The 15,020-nt window shown below is 35.3% G+C and overlaps 1 protein-coding gene and 1 long non-coding RNA gene across 2 annotated transcripts in view; both read left to right on the forward strand.

Annotated features, from left to right (window-relative positions):
- Positions 1-15,020, forward strand: part of LOC138180311 (prickle planar cell polarity protein 3) — a 115,272-nt gene that overhangs the window by 54,905 nt on the left and 45,347 nt on the right. The gene's annotated exons all lie outside the window — the stretch shown is intronic.
- LOC138180377 (uncharacterized) overlaps positions 1-15,020 on the forward strand; it is a 34,392-nt gene that overhangs the window by 1,900 nt on the left and 17,472 nt on the right. The window contains exon 2 of the long non-coding RNA XR_011173286.1: positions 30-190. This is a non-coding gene — a long non-coding RNA (uncharacterized LOC138180377). The remainder of the gene's footprint in view (positions 1-29; positions 191-15,020) is intronic.

Here is a 15,020-nt window from a genome sequence, read left to right on the forward strand (position 1 = left end):
TCAAGATATACAATAGTTCCTGATTTTAGGTTATCTTTGCTTGTCTTAATCCTGGTGAAACTACCCTGGAAGGTTCGAAAAATGTTCCAACGGTTGAACCACGTCGGTTGAAGACAAATTCCGGGCGAGCTTTACGAAAAGAGGGATCCTTATCAGGGACCTGATCACGACGAACCTCATCCAAGTTGCCGTGAGCATGCAATACGAATCTCCTTAGATCTCTTGCGCTTCAGCCTATCTCTCCCGGCGTTTACCCGAAAGGGATTACTTTCCCATTAGGATCTTGTCTTTCGAGGACAAATAGTCGAAACTCGAGCCGGTGCTACTGTCCAAGCCGCCACGGTGATTTTTCCCCGAGGTGGATCCTCTTATCAGGGACCCGGCAGAGGCCCTCTTTTTTTCTTCAATTTTTACCTCTACCAGCAGGGTTACCTAATACTTCAAAGTGCGCTTACTTCTCTGCCATTACTACTTTACAAGCCCTTTTTATCTTCTTTTTTATTTGTTTTTATAACAAAGAATAAATTAAAAGTAGGTTAGAAATTCAATAGAGAATAAATTAAAAATTAGAAATACAATAAGAGATACTTAGGGGGCCAAAAGATGTATACACATTTCAACAAAAGAAATTCCATCATTCAATCCAACCTCTGTTAACCCTTTGCACTCGAGGACTTTTTCGGTCGGGCGTAGCTACTACTCTGGATGATTTAGCGTATACGTGACGCGTATCCTCCAGCTAGCGTAAAAGTAATTTTGTAATATTAATTTCTGTATTTTTTTTCTTTTTTTTTTTGTATGATAATTTATAAAGCATTCACTAAGATGCATTCTTGAATATAATTGATCTCATTTTTCAACAGTTCAAAATGAAGTCCATCTTCATTTGAGTTAATTTCACTTCCGAAAACCAGTTTTTAGGGTTTTTGAGCTATAATACTTTTGCCATGACCGTCGAATTCGAACTAACGTTGGAGACGTTGTCAGAACCATAGTTTCGGAGGGATATGGGATTAAATATTTTATCTCTATTTTAAAATCTAACACTTTACACTTTCTAACAAAGAACATAAAGAGCTAAGGAACCAATTTACGAAATAATATTGCACTCTCAACAATTGAAGATGTCGAAATCTACCATAAACAGGGACTGTCGCCTCTCGCTCGCCACTGGAGTTGCAGCACGGAACACCGTGTTGACTGAGAGTCGCCTTCTCAAATCCAAAAGTTTAAAGTGTGCATGTATTTTCTTGGCTCCTTCATAAATTAAAAATTAGGAATTTGATTAAAAGTAAAATAAAAGCTATATTCAGTGTTGGAAATAAATCATAAATAAAGTGACAGTTCAGTGATAAATAAATGACAAAGTTAATTGGGTTATTTTCTCTTCAATTTATCCAAATAATTTTCTTCTTTTTTATCAACTTGTATTTTTCATTCAAAAAGTACCCATAACAGACGTCATTTTTCCGTTTCGTACTACATCTTCGATGTCAAACTGCATCTCTCCCCTCTTTTCTTTCACACCATGTACTCCCCACTCTCAACGTCGGAAATAATAGGCGTCTCATCAGTCGGAAATGAATGCTTTAGATTACCGCGATAAGCTAGTAAGCGTGAAGCGTGCCTTTAGCTGCAATGCCAACCTCTGACGGTAGGGCCCTCTGTGCGGTTGACGACTTCGTAACCTGAAGATTCGTCAATGTCAGACCCCATTAGCAGCAGCCCTTCGTCTACTGTCGACTCGCTAATTCCTTCGTACGGTAAATGCGGTGTAAACATATATATACGCGATACGTATGTCCTTACAATTATACATAGAACACTCGAAATATTGGTTTAATGGGTTTAACCTAAAATTGTAGTTCAAATTCCATAAATTCAACTATGAATATTTTTTCTCTACATAAATTATAGATATATTTATTCAGTAATATATAGTCGTGTAAGTTGGAAGCAAACCTAGAACTGAATTTGGAATCTGATGCAAATAGCTGTAATCTATCTTTGTTATATTTCATCTATAATCTATGCTACAAACAAAATTTGAAAATTGTATTTTTCTGTAGAATATTTCAAAGCAGGCGACGAATGTCTGCACATGACAGTACACTGTAAGGCAGAATGAAATGAAACAAAACCATAACGAAATATACAATGGCTACAAAAAGTATTTGTACATACCCTTATTTTTGAATGAAGCATTCTTTTGTCAGGTTCTATATCTCATTTCATTTTCATTCAGTTCATACAGTTATTACATTTCTGTAGTCACGTAAAAGTACATAGTACCAACTGATATGAAACTTATTATATTTGGACTTGATTAATTAGTATATAAATGCTGTAATAAATACAACGATCTATACATATTTTGTATAGCCACTGCAGATCATCATATAACAACAATGCCATCTATCGGCTTTCCGCCACATTTTCATGCAATTATACCCTAGCTTAACATCAAAACATCAGTAATGGACAACAAACCACCGACGAATAAGAATTTATGTAAATACGGTCCATGTTTTCGGTTAATGCGCAGAGTGGGAAATAACAGCGTGGAGGTTGGCGTCCATCGCTTGTCGCTCGCTCGCGAGATAAAGGTTAATTTAACACCGCGTCGTGCTAATGCTGCAATGTACAACGATGCTAACGTTAAACACGCATCGTAAGTCCGTTTCCACGCGAAATCGTAAAGTCAGTGGGGGAAGCACCGTCTACGTTGCATTTTCGACCGTTTTTCAACAGTGCTTACAATGTATTACGAAGATAAGAGTCTCCTCGATTAAACCTGAATTCTGAGGTATCACGCTTCGACGATTCCCGCGCTACTCGAAGATTTACGCGGTACGAAGAATATCCGGCTTGCTTATCGCGTTAAGTAAATCGTTTTGTGGTTACCTTTCGATTTACGTTTACGTTTGCGTACTGCGGAACACCGTTGATACGCTTGGCGAATCGAAAAACTGGAATTAACGTGGAATCTTAATCTTAATCATCTTAATGGAATATAGTAATTATCCCTTTTTGTAGAGTAAATTAAGTGTGAAGTGAAACTTAATATCATTTAAAGGATATGGTAACTAAATAAATCAATAGAAAAAATATTTGATGCATATTTGACAGGTTTTGGTCTGAATATTAATCGTGCATTCTGATTGGTTGATATTTCTTTTTCCTGTTAATGATTGGTTCAAAAGATTCTAATTATTATGGAGACTTGTAATGATGGAATGTATTTATGATTAACATATGTATGATCCTATTATTGTTGTTACATAAATTACATAAAATTTAAGAAGGTTAAATGGTGTCCACGTCATTAGGAATAACGAGAGGATACTTTCAAGAATTAATGTACATAAAAATCAGTGTATACGCATAAAATTTAGAACAGTTGGTAAGAACATTCGCTGGCGAAGTAGTTTTATACCTGCGTGTTCTCAACGCAATGCAATTTATAGCTCGCTATGACACGCGTTGATTTATCATAAATGTAAGCCGTTTCTTGCCCGTTCGCTTTGTCATACGCTTTTAATTGCTGCTTTTAATGATCGTCATGGTTGTACCTTAAAACCGGCGTTCTGGTAATAAACCTTTTTCTGTATCCGGTGCAATGTTTGGTCGAGATCTAGAATCGAGATCTAGAAACTTCTTGAGGTTATAAAGTTATGTTAATAAATCTTCTGGTTCTTTTTCTCTTCTTTTAATTGTATTTACAACTTCTATTTCCGTATTATTATGAATTGATTCTATGTTGAGATTATGGTTACAAAAGTTTCTTTGAAAATACTGATCCAACTTTTGGTGGCTTTTGAATTCGATACATTCACAACTGAAGCGATCTAATCATATGTTATAAATTTTGTTGAACTATTTTCACCGCTAATTTTCAGTATTTGCAATTCCAGACTATGACCGTCTACAACCTTTGTCTCACCTTTCAGAACTTAGCAAATGTTATCTCCCTAAAGATAAACTAGTACGATAAGCATAACACGATACTAAATATTACAACCTAACCTTACCAACACTAACCTATAAATATCGTAGAAATGTAAACCTTTAAGGTTAGAAACTTCACATCGATCGTTACCAAATATTTCATTTTCTCACACTATCACTAAACACTAATTTATTCCTTCGAAAGTACCACATAAATCTCCCAAATTTACATTTTCCTCGAATTTCGATAGACGAGCACCGAACACCACTTACGCGTAACGAATGGGAAAAGTTTTTTCGATTCCATTGTGGAAGAGAAAGCGATAAGGCCGAGGAAAAAAGAACGTGAAATTAACAACGGACTCGTTATTTGAAAGGAAAAGGTGCAAGGGACACGTCTGAAACCCTCGAGACCAGATTAGACACGGCTCAGTGGAAATGAAGAAGGAAAAGAAATATATGGCGTCAAATATTTAACTTAGTGTGTTGTACTATCGAAATTGGGACAAAGAGAGGGGAGGTTGAATTGTGAAGGGTGTTAAGATTTGCAGGAAAAGGGATTCGTTGAAGATCGTTTACGATCGACAAATACAAGGGATCCAATTACTAATGACCAAGTGCTTAAACAAAGATGGCTTTTTGAAGCATTGACTATATGTATGTATACAATGACTCATACTATTTCCTATCTTCAGTATTGCTTGCATAGGATTAGAAACATATGGTTATGTCGATATCTAATTTGTTGCGTAGACCAGCTCTCTAAATATTACAGAAGAATAGAAACCACTTGATCTATATTTGACAGATATTGGTTCAAATATCGTTCGAGCGATCTGATTGGTCGATGCTCATTGGTGACTAATTTAAAGAATTCTAATTCTTATGAAGTATATATAAAATCTTTACTATGTTGGAATTTATTTGTAATTAATACATACGATGTCGAGGTTGGTGAAATTGCTCTTCGTTGATTTGGGATAACCATTTAAAAATCAATGAAGAACTTCATAGTGCGCCGATGTCACATTTTTTTTCATCTTCATTTGATGATAATTTTTTCTCACAGGGTAGACAAATGAAAATTTTGGTCGGACGAACTTGGACAGATTGTGTCCTCGGACAAACGAATACTGTTTGCTTTTTTTTTTTAAATTTGCATTTGGTAGTGCTTCATCGTCCTACGGTCTTGTTAAACCAAAATTTCTTTTTCCAAAAGACAAAACTCCCTAAGGGCAAGGCAAGTAACATCTATGCGCATGGCACATACGTAGTAAGTTTCGAGTATCGACCTTCGATGCAACGACAACCCTTCCTTACGGTGCATCAATTCGCCTCGATGTTCTCCACCCAAGCACGAACGACGTTTCATGAACCGTGAGTTACGAGGATAAGAGAAAGTTCCGCGCGAGGCGCGACGCTTGAAAATATGGCGGGACCGCGTTTATATGCCGCACAAGGAGATTCCACGCGAGAAAGGGGTCTGCCATGCCGGCGAGTCTGAAACCTTTTAAAAATATCCAACGGCCGAAACGAATGGCACAGCACGGCGAGACGACCGAAATAGAAAGTCGAACTGGGCGATCTCGCCATCTGGCTAGTTCTTTTTTAAGTTAGTCTTGAAGTCTGTGTCTGGTGTTCTCTCTCTCTCTCTCTCTCTCTTTCTCTCTCTTTCTTTCTCTCTCTTTCTTTCTCTTTCTATCTCTCTCTCTATATATATGTAGATATTTTATTTTATTTATTAAAAACAATATGAAATATATATACAAGGTGTCACATAATATTTCAGGGATATTAATACTAATTTATAGAATCGACTTCAGACATCAAGACAATGAGAAAACTTGAGAAATATGAATTATAAATGAGATAGAGAGAAATGTCCATCAACTAATTAATACTCATTTCTAGTGTAAAGTACTATTGTTTATGACATGAAAAATAATCCTTAAATAAAATTTCTATTGTTTTAATGTCTGGGATCGATCTTACATAAAAATATTCAAAATAATTTGCGAAACCGCACAAAATATTCAAATTATTTGGAACAGTGTAACTAAACAGTGAAGTTATATAGTCGAATGTAGATAATAAATACAGTTATATAATTTGTAACAAATCACATAATCTTATAAAGACTTAAATAAACGTTAGGAGATTGTTAAAATTATTGAAAGAATATTTTTATTATATATTTTCTTCGCGACTTAAGAAAAGAATGATCCTAGATAAAAGTGACAACCTCACAATAAATCCATGCTACTTGTACGAAAATGTGCCTTCTTCCCTACGTCAGAGGAATGTGCCACGAGGCATAAAGAAAAACGAGCAGGGCGTGTATTCGAAGGATTTCGATTCCCCGCCGGATTTCGTTGTCACTGGCCAAGCTTCTCTTGATTTCACGATTTCTCTCCACGACACCTTCGCGCACCAGGGTAAATATTTGATGTGATTTTTCTTCTTTCTAACCCATCCCCTCTCCAATCTTGACGCGTTCATCCACAACCATCAGATTCGTACCCTTGTTACTTAGTTCCTTCCTTTTCTCCTATCTTTCTCTGATTTTTCCCTTCGAGTTGGCACGTTTTCAATGATAATCCCTTACTACCCCCCCCGTTTGTTAAACTTTTAGGACCATTGTTCTCCGTACCCTGCATTTCTTTCTTTCTTTTAGGATTCAGAGGGAATTCTTTTTGATCGTTAATAATTTATCTTTTTAAGTATGATTTTATACTTTTAAATAAGTTTCACTACATCCAACAAATGCAAGTTTATGTTCTTATGAGTAATAACTAAGGAAGTGAATATAAAACCCAGGCTGAGAAGGAAAACAATCCGCTAATTGTTCAAAGCAATATATTCATATATTTTGGTTATTCACAATCATTAGCGTCGATTAAAGTCTAAAACCTATACCAAAGATATGCAAATGAAAAGTATGTGAAAAATTATATATATAGTCAAGGACAAATATAAATTTTTGGAGAAATACTGAAATTTCCAAAAATCTATAAAATTTGTATTTGAAATTTCCATCTGAAACGACCAAAGTAATCCTCCTCGAAATTCTCACAATTTATAATATTTTTCTTTCAAATTGCCAAAGTTCGTAGAATTTTCATCTGTAATTACCAAAGCTTATAACATTGCCATTTAAAACTCTCAAAGTCTTTCAAATTTCCCCTAAAATTCCCCAAATTTTTAATATTTCCAATTTAAAAAACTACAAATTCTGCATCCCAGCGAAAATTCACCGCGTCCCATTTACTCGTTTCCTCTCTTGTACATTTTCTCGCACATCCATCTATTCAGACACGCATTCCGCCCCTTTTTGTCATTGCCTTTTTTGCGAAGACTTGGATAGTTTCAAATCACGATGGGGGGCGTGCTTGCATGGCAGGCGGCGCACTCGATGTAAATACCGCCTTAACCGTTTCAAGGGTTGTAAAAATGTGTGGGGGTGTCGCGTGCGCACATGGTACACGCATCATCGCGGTAGGAAAGGGTTTCTTCTGTATGTTTATCTACCCTCCTACCTACTATACAACTGCACGATAAGAGCTACGATTCTCGCTTCAACCGCACAGATAACGCAACTAAAAGAAAAAGAGAAGAGAAGAAAAGACAAAGAGCTTTATGATCTCCGTGGAATTCTTGTCGATGGAAGAAAAAGAATAGAGGGTAGTTCTACTCGTTTTTCTTGTAATCCTAGAATCTTTTTTGAATTAGTCAGTCAGCTTTTAGCATAAAATTGGTGATTAGACTTTTGTAGTCTTCAGAGTGATTTGCATGATGCGGAGCAATTTGAATAGATATGTAAGTAAGGCAAAGGGGTTTTACCAAAGTGTTTTATGTACTTTGTGTGTTTATAAACGTGTATAGGGTGTAAAAAGTAGTAGGAGTAATAAAATGAAAAAAGAGAATCTCGTTTAAGAAATTCCAGATACCCTTAATCTTAATTTGAATCTTAATGGAATTTTGATTGATATGACTGTTATAATTGCTATATAATTCTTTATACCATTTACGTACACAGTAAAATATTATTTCACGAATTTTAGTCGACTTTTTCAATTACCCTTTTTTTACCATTATAAGAATTGATAGTTTAAATTAGTCGTCTACATCTTTTGGGTTACCTCTTGTCCCATCTTCTATCGTTAAAACATTTCTTAAGTTTGATAAAAATATTTTTGAAAGAAGCTTCAATTATTGATTGAAACTTAACTATTTATCATTATTTTAAATAGTTCAAGAATTTTGCTTGACACGTGTGATTTAATTGTATAGCAAAGTTCTTTTTTAAATATTTGGATCTTAAATATTTTTTTTTTTTTGGAACGATCAGTGGTGAAAATTAGAAAAGGGGCAAAGAAAGACGGGAAATTTGGTTGACTAAGCAAACGTTTAGATAAATCAATAAAGCAGCTTTCTTCCGAGGCGTTCGAACCCACAAAAATCGCCCCCGTAACAACCCTTCCCTTGGAACATCGTACTGCACGCGATCCTATCGGCGAGAACCGACGAACGCTTTATTTGTGGTGATCGGATAACACTTGTGAACAGACGAAGAAAAAACATCGTATTGCTAAATCAGCGACTTCCTGTTTTCGTTCTTCACTGGAAGCTTTCATGCGTTTCGAAGAATACGCGATTCATATACGCGAAAATATACAAAATCGATAGTCTTAATGAGAGGTTATGTTTCCTCCATATTGGAATGTAAACTGAAATTAAAGAGCATTTAGGGAAGAAAGTTTTACTTACTTTTTTTTTTCTTATGAAATTCTTAGTACTATTGAATAATGTGATTAATATCGAAGGATCCATTTTGTTCATCCTTGCTACGATTTTTAAGCTATTGTGTTATTTCAGCCGTTTATTATGAGAATGGAGTAACTACATTTTCTTTAACACTTTGCAGGCTGGAGACGCGAATTCGCGTCTTTTATTTTCCAACTTTTGGCGACGGGAAATGCAAAGTCACGTCTTATACAGGGTGGTTGGTAATTGGTGGTACAAGCGAAAAAGGGGTGATTCTACGCGAAAAAAGAAGTCGAAAATATAGAATAAAAATTTTTTCGTTTGAGGCTTTGTTTTCGAGAAAATCGACTTTGAATTTTCGCTCGGTACGCGTGCGGTACGTTATAACGGATATCACTGTAGATCGTTGTCTCGATGGAAAAATTAAAAAAAAAAAAAAAAATTGAAAAAAAAATTTATATTCTATATTTTCGACTTCTTTTTTCGCGTAGAATCACCCCCTTTCCGCTTGTATCGCCAGTTACCAACCACCCTGTTATATTTCATGCGGTATCCTATGAAAATGTTAACTACTGTTAAATAAAACAGTAAAAAAGAAACAGTGGATGCTATAAACAAAATGTTATGAATGTATTTTTACATTACATGCTAAATATATTGTATATTTTTAATTTTTTTTAAGTATATTTCTTTTATATTTAAATAGAATTTAGTAGAATAATAAATTTTGCTCGGTACTTCTCCATCGGGGAAATTGTTTTCCAACATATTACACTAAGAAACTTTACTAGAAGTATCGTTGATTTTTAATAAAATATTACGCTTGTTAAAAGCTGCTCGGAAAGTTCGTTTCGATTTTTAAGGAATTTGATCAACATAAAAAATCATATTGAATAGCTTTACGCCGAAAAGCTTGAGACGTTCTGGAAGGATGGAATATTCAAATTGCGTGAAAGATGGAGAAAGCTTGGGGAACAAAATGGCACCTATATAATTCAATAATTGTATATCGAATCGAAATCGGGACGAACTTTCCGAGCGACGTTTTGGATCTTTTTGATTACTCAAAAAATACGCGGGAATTCAGGCTATGTGCTCGTCAGAGTGCTAACAAATCCTCAATCAAGTGCTAACAATGAGATATCTAAGAATTCGCATCTGATACAATTAAAAAATACATATAGACAAGAAGTTGTATGAATATGTATATGCTAGAAGTTTTAATCGTGTTTTGTAGATTTTTAAAACATCTAAGCTTATCATGCAATGATTCTTGTAAGAATACAGTAAGGAAAAAAATGCTTTTGCAAATACCGAACGTGAGGAGTTGCCTCACTTTCGTAATTAATGGATTACGAAAGTCGTAAACAACAATTTCTTTATTTTTGAGATATTGTTCTTATTATTATTTTGTATCTGTTCGGAATTTTGAATGACCGTCCGTTTATGGCTCGGACGGGCCTTATCCCTTCTTTGAGAAGTTCCGAAGTACCTGTCCTGCCCGAGCTGTAAACCTAATAACTCAGAGATCAGGGAAAATTCCTGGAAAAAACCCTAGAGGAAAACCCGATCGGGAAGGCACGATGGACGGACAAGACCCAACGGCTGGTGGAGAGAATCGGCAACATACTAGGAGAGTCATCGTCAGAACATCGTACCGTGCGGGTGAAATACTAGAGTCATCAACTGAACGAGTGAAATACTAGTTATCAACTGAGCGAGTGAAATACTTCAGTCTCAACAATATCTTATCACCGTCGTGTTCATAACATCAAACTTTACTTTTATACAACAAGGGCAAGTAAAGTGCTAAACTACGCTAACACTCAATCTACTAAACCTCCTCCGCCTTGAGTGTTAAGTCATTCAAAGTACGTGATATCGACCGATCGGTTTGACCTGACTGGTTGGTCTTTAGTTGATAAATCGCAATAGTATCATAAACGTCAATTTAATGTCAACTTAAAACGTCACCCTCGTCTATAATTCTGTTTCTTTCGATTCGATTAAAACACTTATTTTCTTTACCTAACTCGCTATCCTCTTCCGATTTTAAGATTCTTCACTTATTTATGTTAATGTGTCTTATTTCTAAAATACAAAATAATACCAACCTTAGAATTTAAATTAAGAAATAAAATTAGAATTAAAATTCGAAATATAAAAGTATTACCTGTATTAATAACCTATATTAATAAGTATATGATGTTAACACAATTTAAAACAATAAATCATTCAAAATGACTAAAATTTACATATCAACCGAGAGAATATAGCAAATGGAGCTGTTCCACTTTCACAGCAAATAACCACATTTTCCATTTACCAACCGAATTTATAATGACCTACTTTATGTAGCATATACTTAAAATCTGGATGTTAATTTGGTAGTAAACTATAATTTCGTGTTTAATAAAACGAGGTGAAATCAAATTTTTTTTTCAGAAATGGTGTTGTTTGCCCTACTTTCATAATAAACGACAATGCAATTTTGCAAAGTTATTTTCTTCTATTTATATCTATTATAGAGCGTATATTTAAACCCTATATTTCGTTTTAATCCTTCCAAATTTCTTCATCCTAATCGTGCACGTAGTACAGTTTCTTCTGGTTCCTCTCTAGTCATTTAAATTAAAAATATTGATCTGTGTCATAAATGAAAAGAATCTTAGGAAATAGTTTGAGTGTTTCTTAACTTGAAATAAGCATTCACATAAAACAACTAACATAATATTTTTTTAGTGCAATAATTCACTTGCTATGAATTGTTGCAAAGTCTACAATATTATATACAGGGTGGTTGGTAACTGGTGGTACAAGCGGAAAGGGGGTCATTCTACGCGAAAAAAGAAGTCGAAAATATAGAGTAAAAAATTTTTTTTTTACTTTTTCCATCGAGACAACTATCTACACTGAGAACCGTTATAACGAGACGTGATAAAGTGCAGGCGTACCGAGCGAAAATTCAAAATCGATTTTCTCGAAAACAAAGCCTCAAACGAAAAATTTTTATTCTATATTTTCGACTTCTTTTTTCGCGTAGAATCACCCCCTTTCCGCTTGTACCACCAGTTACCAACCACCCTGTACTTCAATAGTTTTCATAAATAAGAAGACATAAGTTTCCATAATTATTATTTTAATTTAATTATTTCAATTATTTATTTATTAAAAAATATGTATTTCATTTTTTTCAAAACCATCGAGATTCAATCGCTAGCTTCAATTATTTTTCCCATAATTTTTTCACCACAACGAAGATATTTAAAAAGATGCTTATCGAAAATGGATGATAAAAAATGGTTTATCACCGATAAGCAGATTTTCCAATCAGTAACATATAATATGGATACGTTTTGATCTAAATCGTGCACCAGATGCGAAACGCGTCGCATCTCCGCCCGCAACCCTACAACAAGGTGGTGGAGGGTTGGAACGCGGTTCTCTACATCAAATTTTCTCCTCGAGGAGGGCCCCATGTGTCGCGATCTGCGTATGCAAAACGGTAATCGAAATTCGCATTGCGTACTCACGTGGGTAACGACACTCTGGAGAGAACGATGTCGAACGACAGGCTCGCGGTTCGATTCGAGGCGAGAGATTGTCTCCTGCGTCTGAAACGACAGGGGTGAGCGCTATAGATGAAGGTTATGGACTGAGATTCAACGTCGATGAGGACTGAGCGAGGGCGAATATCGTGGATTGGAGACAAAATTCGAATATAAATTTTTTTTGCTGAAAAATCTGGTACATCTTCTCTCTCCTTCCTCTTTCATTTTTTCTTTTTCCATTAGCTTTCTTTGCTATTCTATTTTTATATACGTGTACGGGTTGCCAGAGAAAATGAGTCCTCAGAGCTAGAGGATGCTAAAGAAATACGCTTCTCGTTTAGTTCGAGATCTTTTCTTCTGTTCATCCTTTCATCGTGTAGAAAATTTTGTACATTTTCTTCTTCATTCCATTCCTTTATATCAGTCCCTTTTGAATTCTTCAAAAGATGATACAGATGGTATGACAATCTAACAAGAGTAGTAGCGCACTTTATTGTATCCTAGCATCCAATATTAGTTGTTCTAAAATTAGATTTAAAATTAAAAAGAAAATTTTAATACCAATGACAAACAAATTTTAGATATTTACATTCTCACCACATCCGCATAAATACGATAAATAAATTCCTGCCAATTTAATCAACATTTATTTTGTGTATTTTTTTATTTATATTTAAATCCGTCCCCTTAAATCCGTCTTCTTCTCGATCAGAAGATAGTTCCTTATTAATTTTCATTCACATCTCCTCTGTTCTTCTTAAGGATGACTATAACTTATGTATTATCTCGCCCTCGCAGCAATACAATGCGTCGATCGACCTCCCGAAGCCACGAAGGTTCGCATCGTTTAACTCGGACCGTTTGGTCTCGTGTGACAGCGTCTGTCGGGTTTCTTATTAGTCATAGGCCGTGATGGGTAGTCGAGGGAACCCCTCGTGGACAACGTATCGAATGTACTTCGATGCACGCCGCGCGAGGGGGCCCTGTGCGTGAAGGGGCGCGCCCCCATCACCATCATGCACCCCGCTATACCATGTCCTTAGCTAGTGTTTCGCACGACGCTCGCCCGGTCGCCTGATCCTCGCGTTCGTCCTAACGAAATAACGCGAATATCATCCACTGTTTACCGTTTTCCTGCTAGTGGTTATGGTTTTCGCGTTCGAGGGTGGTGCAAGTGTTACGGAGGTGAATACAGTGGATGGCGATAGTGTGGAAGTGCTGTTGGAAGAGTCATCTGGTGGATTTCTGAATGGAGGAGCCACCAGAATGCCAGGAAAATGTTGTAATGGAGGGGGTTACAATGTTGACAAAGCTTGTATGGTGAAGAACGAGTTTCTCTTTTGAATTTTATTCTTTGGAAAGTGTTATGACTGAATGAAAGAATTTTATTTAGTAGGTTGTCCCAAAAGATTCTTTCGTTTTGTACGGAAATAATTAAATACATTTTTTGTTTTATAATTTTATTGAATTATGTATGGTCCATTTTGTAGTAATAAAACAAATGTATAATGCATTTTGTTGTAATAGAACAAAATGGATCATACGTAATTCAATAAAATAATGTAAAACAAAAAATGTTGTGCATCTATTATATTTCCTTATAAAGCAAAAGAAACTCTTGGGCAACAATAATAGATGTAGGGATCAAAATCCCGTGCTTTTATAAACATAATTCAATTTGTATCTCCATTTTGAATGATTGATTGAATTATATTAATTTGATAATGATGGTAATAACAATAATAATTTCATTAGCGATCTTATTTGTGATTTTGTATCTTTGTATTTTCACAAGGTTGAAATAATTTCCGTAATTTAAATATTCTTCCATAAAACTAAAGGCACAGAATTTTCCTACGTCTGTCTCTTATCTTACTCATGTAGGAAAATTATTCTGAGTGTATAAGATATTTACTACAAAACTAAATCGAGTTTCTTGTGCTTCATTTCTTTAACAAAATTTTGTCCACAGTTCTGTCTATCAAACTAAGTTCCTCTATGGAAAAACAAATAAATATGTGAATACTGAAGTTCTATTAAATATAAAAAGAATTTTTATATCAAAATATTAATAATTTATAACAATATACAAAACTACCTGATACTCTTACAAACTATAATGCGAGGATAAACATCTGCAAAGAGAATATTATTTAAATGTGATACGAAACACTGTCGTTGAATTTCGAGCACAGAAGAGTCGAGGATAAACAAAGAGAAATGGCAAGCAGCTTAGCTCGGCTCGATATTGGGATTTATGCGTCGAGGGGAGTACGTGGACGATAATTCGCCGCGTGGCGGCGATCATGGAGGCGTTTACTCGTACAGTGTTTCCTTCTATACCATTGTACGCCGTGGACTTGCAATTTTTTCAACGTTTCGAATATCGTGGATCGTGGAAGGATGAGGCGTTTGTCTCACACGCGGTTTTACACTGGCGAACGCGTCAGGTGGCATATGATCAACGTGCAGCACTCTCGAATAGGATTCGCGAACATCAGGTAATTTTTCTTCTACTCTGGATGGGTAGATTTTCATGATGTTAGAGTTTGATATCATCAGCTCCCTCGAGAGTTTGGTTAGAGTGCCTTGGAAGGGAGTTTAATGCATGGTTGGTATGTGCTTGCTCTAAGTATAGTGATGAAAATTATTTTGGGATTTTTTTAAATTTTATTTTATAAAGTGTGACTTAAACAATTTTAAGTATAATTTCAACAATAGTTTATAAGTTAAAAAATAATTGAGTAATGAAAAAAG

Source organism: Bombus flavifrons, chromosome 1 (assembly GCF_040668555.2).
Source record: "Bombus flavifrons isolate JBK064 chromosome 1, iyBomFlav1_principal, whole genome shotgun sequence".
Taxonomy (NCBI): domain Eukaryota; kingdom Metazoa; phylum Arthropoda; class Insecta; order Hymenoptera; family Apidae; genus Bombus; species Bombus flavifrons.